The sequence below is a fragment of the Micropterus dolomieu genome, linkage group LG11 (assembly GCF_021292245.1).
Source record: "Micropterus dolomieu isolate WLL.071019.BEF.003 ecotype Adirondacks linkage group LG11, ASM2129224v1, whole genome shotgun sequence".
NCBI lineage: Eukaryota > Metazoa > Chordata > Actinopteri > Centrarchiformes > Centrarchidae > Micropterus > Micropterus dolomieu.
In genome coordinates this window covers 23646039-23658139 of record NC_060160.1, presented here as the reverse complement: position 1 = coordinate 23658139, position 12101 = coordinate 23646039, and the positions used below count along the sequence as shown (strand labels likewise).

At 41.2% G+C, this 12101-nt stretch overlaps 1 protein-coding gene across 1 annotated transcript in view; it reads right to left on the bottom strand.

The window, feature by feature from the left end:
- ralgapa1 (Ral GTPase activating protein catalytic subunit alpha 1) overlaps positions 1–12101 on the bottom strand; it is a 49504-nt gene that overhangs the window by 9368 nt on the left and 28035 nt on the right. The gene's annotated exons all lie outside the window — the stretch shown is intronic.

Below are 12101 nucleotides of genomic sequence, written 5' to 3'. Positions count from 1 at the left end.
AAAAGTATGAACCTGAAAGTGAGCATAGTGTGGGAACACTTTTTGCAACGCTGGCTAGTTAACTCCATATACCTACTTTTCCATGTGAATCTACAAACAATGCTGTGGCCAAAATAAATAAATATATAAAGGAAACCCTTTTATCACTGCTATTAGAGCCTTCAGCAATGAATTCAAAGAGAGAGGCGCAGAGAGCGGAGTAAATGGAAACCAGGACTTCAACTGTCCATCTATTAGAGATAACCTCATTGATAGAATGTCATTTACCCTCTCTTCCTTAGTCCTACTCATACATCCAACCCTAATGACAGCCATACGCAGCCGTTACAGTCTCTTGAACACACACACACACACACACACACACACACACACACACACTCCCAATAGTATTACCATTTGCTGAGTGAGCTCCAATAACCGATGATTTTCAATGAGCAGAGTGTGTGTGTGTGTGTGTCTGTATTTGATAAGAGTGGTTGTGAACCGGCACAATGTGTGTATGTAAGTGCATGTGTCCCTGTTTGAGTGTGTGATGGGATTAGGCCAATGAATCTTCAGAATGAAATCTGTGTGTTTGTACCTCGGTGTATGTGTGCGTTGTGAATGGGTCGGCCATCTGTAATAGCGCCCATGGGTTTTATATTGGGTTAGAGAGATGGTCTATGAGCCTCAGAAGGAGAAAGATTCAGGTCTAATGGTAACTGATCCAGTTAGAGACAATGATAATAACAGCAATATGGCTCCTTTAAAGTGGAGGGACAGACTGCACTGGCAGAATTAAAGAGAAAGGAGGAGGGTTGAGATGGGAGGAAAAATCAGAGAGGAAGAAACTTAAAGTATGGACAGATGATGCAAATTGTCATTTTACTAAAATTACTGATACTTGATTTCACAGTAACTTCAAGGCTTTAAGATCTAAAAAATATCAGTTATTGCTTCAAAAGATCCTTTTCAAAACACTTCATATCATACTTAAATCATACTGACAAAGGCAAGGACAAGAGGGGGAACTAGTCAGAGAGGGAACAAAGGTGGTAGAGAGGGAAGGACAGAGGTTAAGAGGTGCAAAGAAAGCAAGATGCTCAGGGAGTAGGAGAACTTGTAAAAAGATGGGGGGAATAGTGAGGGTGAAAAGGAAGAAGGGTGAGAATCCTGCAGCAAGTCACGGAGGAGGCGAGAGGGGAGGACAGCGGGTGAGTTGGGGAAGGAGGATATTTAAGCAACAACACAATGTGGTGTGTGTGAGTGTGTGTGTCCGTCTCCCGGAGAGGAGCTGAGAGAAGAGCAGCAGTCACACACAGGGCGTCAAGCCAGTGTCTCTCACATTGAGTCTCTATGTGATTTCCCTCTTTTCCGCTTCCCGCTGGTTAATGAATGAATGTGTGTTTGCGTGTGTTTGAGACAGAGGGGGAGAGATGTGTGAATCTAATGCAATTAGGAAGAAGAACTATTACATACGCCGGCAAACATGACATAATGAGGGGAAAAACAAAGAGTACACACAGACTGCAGGTTTGAAGAAATGCACTGCCATATAAAAAGGACTGTTTCGTAAATTTCTGAGAAGGTGAATAGGGTTAAAGGACACCTGCAGTAGGGACAGAAATCTACAAAAGCCGGGGAAAGTGAAAGAAAGAACAAGGAGAATACACAGACATGGTACCACTGCTGAGATAAATGCCAAGAACATCACTTTACTTTTCTTCACTCATTCTCCACCTGCCTCCTCTCTATCTCCCTCCCTCTCTCTTCCTCTCAGCATGGGTTTCTGCCCCGTGGCCTTATGTCACCATGTCACAAACACCAGCTCCCCACTAGGAGGAGGGAACATGAGGAGGGAGACGGATGCACTCCTAATGCAAAACTGTTACATGAGCAGTAATACCACCATCATATGTGGAATATTTAAAGGACACACAAGTGTTTTCCATCACTCTTGCTAATTAGACCTCTAGCCAGGTTGCAGTTGGGTGGAGCTATGATGGGAATTAGGTAGGGCTGGCACGAATGTCATTTTATGAGCTTCGATAGTAATTAATAGAAAATAATCAAAGCTTCGACGGCGGCGAGGGTTCGCATAACAGTCTTGTTACACAGATTGTTCAGACATCTGTTGATAAGCAGGCTGTCATTTCACGAGCTACAGCTATGCATTTCATAGATAGAAGCAGAACAGCAGAAGAAGGATGAATGCCCATGAAGTTCTGCCAATGACACGAGTGAGGGAGAATCGGATGGGGGAGAGATAATAGCGGGCATGAGTGGGATAAGTCTGTCTGTCTGTCTGTCTGAGTGAGAGAGAGAGAGAGAGACAAGAGAGAGGATGCTCCGTTCCTTTATGCTCATAGCGTAGGCCACCTAAAAAAGTTTTTATTACCAAACTTTGTTTTTAACTTTGTTACGGCTAGCCTAGTAGACCCAAGTGCAGGACAAAGAAAGGGTTTGATAAAAGAGGAATATTTATTGCAGGGTTGAAAGATTAGATGCTGCAGAACCGGGTTGGTGTCTACTGTACAGAGCAGGGCGGGAACCATTGCTGAGAGTGTGAGAGGCGGAGCTGAGCAGGCCCAGAGCAGACTACGGGAATACTTTAGCCAGGCACGGCTCCAGGGAGAGCGGACGGGATAAAAATTAGACAACACGCTATTATGCAAAATGCACTTTTAACTTTTATTATAGCGTACTAAATGTTCTTCTTCTACAACAGGACTAATACAATAAATTAAATGTGTTCATTCGGTTGTTGTTTGTTGCGACTTTTTTGATCTGTAACGAAATTAAGCAAAATGAATAAACCCCATAACTGCCACACTGCAGTTGCCATCACTCAGTTTAAAGTGCTCCCACACAGCTGAGGGCTTCACTTTGTTTTCCCTTTGTGAAGTGGAGTGTTACGTTCACTGCTGTGAGTGGAGGTCAGGCGTGCGAAAAAAAATCCCTCAATATCCGTATCTCAAAATTGAAAATCCAATGTGTACCCAACGAGCGAATATTCAAATATACAAAAATGTGTTAAAAATAAAATGACTCTTATGAGAAATGGCTGTGATACTGAGCAGCAAACTGAGATTTCAGACTTATGAATCATCATCATTTTGCGCCATTACCAAGCAGCAACCTCCGGCTCTCATGATTGAAGCCAATGTGGATGTAACTTAAAACGGCATTCTTTCTAATGGCCAGCAGGGGGTGACTTCTGTGGTTGCAAAAAGTCCGGTTCCATGAGAAATAATGGCAACATGACCCTACATCTGACCTCATTTTTTACCTCAGTAAACACTTTCAGAATGAGTTCTCAATCATTAGTTTCAAGTCTTCTTCAATACAGCATGATGTTCATTTAGTAAATTATGGCTAGGGGAAAATAGACAATAAAGCAACGTATGCTTTAGGGCAGAGGTCGGCAATAGGTGGCTAGATTACTTTGATAGCGGCAAAAAATAAAATAAAAATAATAGACTGGTGCTGAAACAGGTCTCAGTCATGACAGCAAAAGTTACTCACAATATCACTTCCTTTTAAGTGATTGTGCCTACAAAATAAAAGTGCTAAAAGATCGTTTTTGCAGCTTTATGTTCTGTTTAATTGAGAGCTTTTACTTTGAAAAGTTCAAAAGAGTCTCTGGCTTGCTTGACACACCTCTGAAAAAGCCGTCAGAAAACGTGAGATTTGAGAAAACCAGGAATTGCCTCTGCCTGGAGATACTGGGGAAATAAAAATAAGCTCCATAGCTTGATGTAGACCAATTGCCAGGATGCACACACTCCTGCACATGCTTAATTGTGCTTGATGTAAAACGATCTCTTCAAAATCAATTTGCTGAAAAGGTAGGAAAATATTACTAGCAGCAAACAGGGAGTGAAAGTCCTGAGCACTACTGACTGAGCTAAGGAGGCACGATAGATCATAAATAATTAATTGACGATGTTCTGGCCCACCATCTAATGACTTGAAAAAAATCAGGCACGAGGCCAGACTTATTTGCCGACCCCTGCTTTAGGGAGACCTGTCACTCAGGCTACAGTAAATTGTATCCATTGCACTGGGTAGATTTAACCAGCGCCGTTGAACAAGCATATTAGGAGTCGGCTGTTCATTTTTCCGGTAAGTATGTTTTGTTTTAAGCATGTTTTTTGCTAGCCAAAATTAGCATCCTGGTTAAAATCACAGTTAACATGAATCTTGCCCAAATCACATCTGGTGCCTGGATGCAAAAAAATCAACTTGGCGGCGGCCAAACTGATAAACTCTAGGCTTAAAACTGGTAGTCCACAAACCAATGGGTGACGTCACGGTAACTACGTCCACTTCTTCTATTCAGTCTATGGTCATTACTGACAGGTAAACTTTAACTGATTTTTTTTCATCTCTAAAATGCAACACATTGCATTGTGGGAGTGTTAGCAGAGAGTAGTGTACATGCCACGGACACTACTGTTTTTGTTCCATTGAGAGTTTTTGAGGGCACAATATTGTGCATTTGTTTAAAATGGCGGAGAGATGAACATGGTACACTACAGTATGGTAGTAGTAACAGTCTTGAGAAGTCGTCAAATCAGGCAACACATGTGGAATCACCTGTGTGGGCGCAATGGGGCTTTAATAACAAGTTTGTTAGATGATGTATATCCAGCTCATACACTGTGGTATCTTTATTTTCCTCATGTAAACATGGTAACTTGTTTAGAAAGTAAGCAAAAGCTTAATTTGCATGCCATCATATTGTCATTCTTTTTTTGGTCACTTCAAGTGATTTTAATTCTAAAGAGGATGATGAAGCTGTAATCTTTCTGTAATTGTGTTTATTTCTACTTGCCTTCCTCTTGGTGATAACCGGTCATTGCCATTACTTTTTTGCATTTCTCTAACCAAAGAGCACATTATTTCTGTTGATTAGATTTGTGATATAGGAAGAATGCAGCTGCAGGCAGATTTCCCTGCTCATGTTATCTACGCACCTCCTATTTTTTCTAAGCAAGCTTGAGATGAGAGAAAGCTCATTCTTGACTTTTTGTAAACACTGGTTGACATTTAGCTGCAGTTCTAGAGCTTTTGTTAGTATCACATTTTTTTATTCTTATTAACTGTGTTAGTGTAGTTCCAGCTGAACTTTGTTTCCTAATTTGAATCCAGGTTTGTGCATTTGCATTTTGTGTGGCATTACTGCTGAAGATTATTACTACTATAAAAAAGTAGAAACCAGTGTAAGGTCAAAGAAAATAGACTTGCATTGCATTCACACATCTCTGCCTTCATCCCTCACTCCCTCCAAATGGCAGTCGTCGCTATGAAATCTACTGTAATTGAATTTCAGATGGCTCCTCTTATTAAGTCATTAGCAGAAAAATATCTCTCTTTCGGAGAGAGAAAATGAAAGAAAGAGGGAAATTATAAGGGAGAAAGAGGGAAAAAGGCTGGTGAGGGAGAAAAAGGAAAGAGAGAAGGGGCGGATAAAAAGGGTCTTTTGTGTTGAGTCAGAAACTCATTTTCTTGTGCGTGGCTGAAAAGAGAGTAGAGTGAAGTGTTCGTGCCTTCTCTAGCTCTTTCTTTCTCTCTCTCTCCATTTCAGCCCTTTTCTCTCCCTCTCTCTCCCCCGCAGCGCAGTTCATTGTGGCGGTGTTCGACTCCTGCGATCACTTGAGACTGAGGGAGACTGCAGGAGGAGAGGAGGCAAGGGGAGGAGAAAGGGAGCTTGTTAGAGCATTAGGAGCTGGGCCCACTGTGTGTGTGTGTGTGTGTGTGTGTGTGTGTGTGTGTGTGTGTGTGTGTGTGTGTGTGTGTGTGTGTGTGTGTGTGTGTGTGTGTGTGTGTGTGTGTGTGTGTGTGTGTGTGTGTGTGTGTGTGTGTGTGTGTGTGTGTGGTGGGGGGGGGGGGCTGGTAGTTGTATATGTGAATGTATAGAGCCTACTGAGAGCGTTCAATGCTCCAAGAGGGTTCACAGTGTTATTATTATTGTTCATATCTATTTCCCCTAATTGTTTATATAATGACCCAGAATGTCAATATATATTAAGATCCATAATATTAAAATTCCAACCCAACAATAAATACAACTGTTCAACAGGCTGGATGATGCGCATTTACCCTTTTGGTTGGGTATCTTTTAAAATTTTACAATACCAGTACCAAAACCAGTACCCTTAGAGTGATACCGATACCAATTGAGTACTTCATTTGATACCTTGCATAAAATGCCACCTGTTGAAGCCATAGCAGTTGGTTGGTAGCCTATAATTATTTTTATTGTTGTTATGGAAAAGCAAGGTTATCAATTTTATTTTTTTCTTGTTTGAAATAACTGTTAAATAAAAGTTGGGAAATTGCATCAGATCGCTCCTCATCCTAAGTAGTTCATCCTCACGGGTAGTGTTATACGGGGAAAGACTACAGCTTACGATTATTTTTTTGTATTTGAATGAGAGAGGAGGAGTGAAATAGTTTAGTGACCAAATAAGTTGAGGGAAACAAATTTAAGGTAATTTTTTGATACGTGTGTTCAAAGTAAACGTAAAATTATTTTGCTAACTTTTGATCAATAAACTGAATTGAAAGATCTCCGCGAGTGCTTTTTCCTTTATTGGTGAGTCAAACCTCCAAAAACAACAAGTATAAAACGAGAAAGGAGTCTGTTTAAACAAGTCACTTAACTACACTGAAGCCTCACAAACAGTAAAGAGAGGCTGCACCTCCAGCCGATCAAACCAGCCACACCTGAAGCAGCTGCAGCTGAAGTCGGAGTAAAATCAGCTGATGGCTGCGCCACAAAAGCCTTTAATTGATGTGATGGAACGTAGCGATCGAGCAGTGACAAGTGATGTGAACAGCAAATAAAAATGTACAGAGAAGTGTTGAATGATACCAGAAGTTGAAACCAGCGGAAAGCCAAGCTTGTGGCGATAAACTTGCAACAGTGACGAACATGCCCGAGACCGCAGCCAAAGGTGAGCGGCTGTTAAAATCACACATGGACTCGGTGCATGCAGGCCTTTTTTATACAGTTTACGGTGTAGGCACATAAGGGGAAAAAAGGCATGCTCTTCTCTTTCTTTCGGTGTGTTGCTTGTGTGTTTGGCTGCAAGCAAAATCATACAAATAGTAATTTTCTGCCGTGATCAGGTTACAAAACTAGCGATTGATGTACTGGTTTGACTGGAGACGTTTCGATTCTACTCCATACTGAGCTGTTTCAGCCGATACCATAAAGGTATCGAGTAGCGATACCCATCCCTAATGGGTAGTACTTGGTAGTAGGATGAAGTTAATTTAGAATATTGCCAGCCTTATTCTTGGTGTTGCAGTGACGAAACACCACATCATTGGACACCCAAAAAACTACAAGGACAAATTTAAAGCTACACAAAGCAACATGTGGCTCCAGACGGCATCATGTCAGTTAAACATATATAGTACTGTCCTGTTTACAAGCCCGGCCATTCTGTTGTATATCGCAAAGCACCAAAGCCATAAGAGCGTAAGATTAGGAAACACTGCTTGGTCCAACTTTCTCCGGACCACGTTCACTCACTGCTTTTCAGATTTTGAAGTTTTTCTGAATCATTTGCTTTGGTCAGAAAAGGTGGTCAGCTGCTATGGCAACGACGATGCATGCAGCCGGTAGCTCCTTCAAACTCGGCTACATGAATGCTTTTCATCTGCCCCCCCCCCCTTTCCCAGCTTTACTGCTGAGAAAAGAAAATCACTGACTTTCACAAATGTCAAAATTTTTAGGTGAAAACCATATTATCAGGACTTGTTACTGCTGTTTACATTCCTGCAGATGCAAATTCAATTGTTTTATTTTATATGTTAACAGATAATTACATTTATATTAGAATGTGGTGTATTCTATGTGTGTTTAATGAAGGGATTACACACTTTCATTTTGTTGTACAGTCTTGTGTTGTATAATGGTAAATAAATGACCTTGATCCTTAAAAAGTAAAGGAGACACACCATAAATTAATTACAGTTTTGTGAATCACCAACATCTGTTAGTGTGAAGTAGGACAAGGTAAAAAGGTAACGATAAACAAGGTTAAAAATGATATTAAAAGTGCAACAACACGACTTGGGCCCATTTTGCTGAAGCTCGTCTACAAGATACCTCTCTTCAGAAAAACACACTTTATCTCACTCTGCATCGCACACAGACACACACACACACACACACTATCTGTCCTCTCCACCCCAGGCATTGGAACAGACAACAGAGAGAAGGACATCAGAGGGATAATACAATTGGAAAAGCTTTACAGCGTGTAATGATAAACCTGTGTGTGTGTGTCCATGCCCAAAGGAACAAGCTAATGGGTTTATATCTTTCTGTGATAGCAATGATATGGAGGCTTTGTGATTTCATTAAGAGTGTGTGTGTGTCCACGTACGCCAAAGATGAGGACAGAGATAGGTTGGTCTAATGCACTGCTTATTCTTAGGGGCCAATGTGCACGGACACCACACACACGCACGCACACTTCCACAATCGTATTTACCCCTATTCATCTGCTCTTTAACCCAATGCAGCAACAGAGGCCGAGGAGAAAAACAGACGCGATACATTAATTGGCCCCTTGTCACCCCACTATTTCACCCTTTCATGTATGCGTACACAAACGCGCGCACACACCCGTACAGTCCCCATTGTCGCCACTGGGGAGCCCTGAAGCTGCCAGTGAAATTATAAGCTTTATTTAACACACAAGTGCACAAACACAAATGCGCGCGCACACACACACACACAGCATGGGTGTTGGTTCGTGAACGTCACAGAGGCCATAATAATAATTCTCCGATTAAGGAGATGGATCCTGTTCTTATCTGCAGGCTCTAACAACAGACAATATTCATGCTCCACACATATCCTTAATTTGGATATTAGAGGTGACATGAAAAAAAGTATTTCCTGACATCCCTGCTGTTTTGTACTGATGTTAAATTCATAGTTAAGAACAATTTGCTTCTCGTATTTGCACTTTCTGTATGTAGTCTACAAAAGTTTTAACACCTTAAAATAAGACAATGCCCCAAAACATAACATTTAATACACATAACTTGTGTTATAAACACATTTATAACACAAGTAAAGAACATTTATTAAAACAGAATATATATATTAGCGCTCAAATGATTGATTAATTAGGTAGTCAAGTGACAGAAAATTACATGGACACTCTTTTTCAAGCACAAACGCAAAACATTTCATGGTTCCGGCTTCTTAAATGTGATGATTTGCTGCTTTTCCTAATGTTACATTTTATAAACTGAAAATTTTTGGATGAAACTAGCAATATGAAGTTGTCAAGATTTTCTAATGTTTCAATGACAAAATGATTAACTGATTAAATAATCAGTAGATTAATCAAGTAAATTAGTATTATTTACAATAATTTGCTTACACTGAAAATACCAGCTGGGATATGCTGTCACACTGTTGGTCAATATGTATTTTTTTCCTTCTCATCAAATTTTTAACCATGATTAATCAATCAATTATATATTAACATCACTACTCCCAGCCTGTGAAGACCATCCTCCTCTTTCTGTCTTTTTACGGCCAAAGTGAAGACGGCTATTGCAACTTATGACACACAGTTTGCTGCACTGCACTCTGTCGTGGTCTTCGTCATCCGTGACATCCCACCATGAATCTTAAACACCTTGTCACATAAAAATACTCACACACACACACACTCTCTCTCTCTCTCTCCAGATTAGCTTGTTTACCAGTCAGAGGGGGGTCTGCTCCAACAAGGTGTGATCAAGCCACTGATGGCTACAACTCATGTGTCTGCACAGCTCTCTGTGACAAGATGTGTACGTGTGCACACAGACACACACTAAGTCATTACATGAATCATATATTTCGGAAAATAGACCCAAAAAAACATGAACATGAGTAATATCTAAAGTAATACCACTTGCTAAGGCACATTTTGCATCTTCTCTTTGATAATTCAGGTCTCAGTCCTATCTACGCACTGTGCCAGTCAGACATCCATGTGTGCGTGGTGGCGAATGCCTAAAATAGACATGTATCTTTAGTTTATGGCTACGCTGCGAGACACACTCCAGGGCTATTGTTGACAGATTTGTAACAAGAATATTTCTTGTCGAAATGTGTGAAATGCAAACATAAAACATAACCCCATTAATCAATGCAGTGAAGTGTTTGGCACTGTATTTATTTTAATACATGTAATAAATTGCATGTAGACCTGATTTAGTAGATTTTCTGCCCAACCATTGTAGTCCTCACACACCCGTTTCACGGTAAACCCACAAGGGCTTTAATTCACCTTAATTAAATAGGCTGAGAAGTTGAATGTTAGGCAGAATTCAACCCCCCCAATTTTTTTTTTTTGCAAAAATATCATGTCGATCTACTTGAAAAATCAAAGAGAGTGAGTGATCTATAATTCAAACATAAATACACCTAACAGCAGACTGATTGAAGCATCTGTATAATTTCATTATACACCAAAGTGTCAAAGATCACAGTGCTAAAATGTGCTTGTGAAACAGACTGAGAACCTGAAAGCATCTCACACACAAACACGCTCACACTCACATTTCCCCAAGGAGAAGTGGAGGAGATTAGCCGTGACCCCTCCTCCTCACCCTTTTCTTTTAATTTCCTCTATCCACCCGATGGGAAACAATTAACCACAATCACCTCCCCCTCTGCGCGTGCGCACACACACCCACCCACCCCGTTACCCTTATCCCCCTAATACACAGACCCTTAACCTAATCCTAATTGTAAAATAAAGCATCAAATACCCAAATACTCAACGTGTAGTGCTTTTTGCCAGTATAACTACTCACAGAACGCAGATGAACAGACAGGTAACATTTTTATATCCATCCATATTTTACAATATGCAGAAGCTTTATTTCTCACTTCAAAAAGATGCAATGTGCTGATAATTTCCTCAGTTTCTTTATCATTATAATATAAAAACACTTCAACAAGTTGTTTTTTATAAGAAACAAAAATGAGATTTCACTGCTCCTGCATCATCAGCTATAATTAATATCTCATTTATTTGTTAATTGCACAACTCCATCAAATGCAGCAGGATGCAACCTGAAGACAGGCAGCAGCGCAGCGTTCCCTTATGTCAAACCATGGCTGATGGGTGTAGCGGAGCTCAGGGGAGGTTGTGGATAACATGACCCCATTTCAGCATCAGCAATAACAAAATGTCTTCAATTTGTAAGGTTTTGCCCTCACCTTTCTACCATGGTGAGGAACACACACTCCTTGTCACACACAGCAGATTGCAGCCTCACTGGGACAATAGGCTCTATTGTGGGAGCTGGCAAAGAGACGCCAGGCAGGCCGCTGGGCGTTTGGCTGCTCTTGGTGGCGTGTGTGTGTGTGTGTGTGTGTGTGTGTGTGTGTGTGTGTGTGTGTGTGTGTGTGTGTGTGTGTGTGTGGATATGGGGGATAATAGCGCTACATACCCAGAGCTGCCATCATTTCACTGGGAACAGTGTGTGAAACAGAGGAAAAGGCAGTGACACACACATGCACAGAAAACACACACACACAAACACAGCATCGCTATCACACTGAGCCATATGCTGACCCCAGCCTCAGTGCAGCTATCTCTGCCAATCAACTACTAGAGGGGATGCCCCCCCCCCCGCACGCGTGCGCACACGCACACATACAAACAATAGCTCTAATCCTGAGAGTAAAATATATATACACATATACACGCACAACATAAACACCATGAAATACACAAGGGTAAATGGAGTGATATACATTTGAAAATTCAGGCACACAAACACACACTTGCTGGAACTTGTTTGTATGTGTAGCAGCTTAGTGTCTCTCCAACATTGTTCCCCAGAACCACAATCAACCAGGAGCAGATGGAGGATGGCCACAGCTTGCTCTTTCGCACACACTCATACATTAAACACCAACTAACATGTACCCCCTCACACACACAAACACCTATCGCATGCAAATGTCTGCCCCTCTCTCTCTCTCACACACACACACACACACACACACACACATTTATCAGATGGTAGAGCAGCTGTAGGAGATAAAGCTAGGTGAATCTTGGCCAAAATGGTTGACTAGT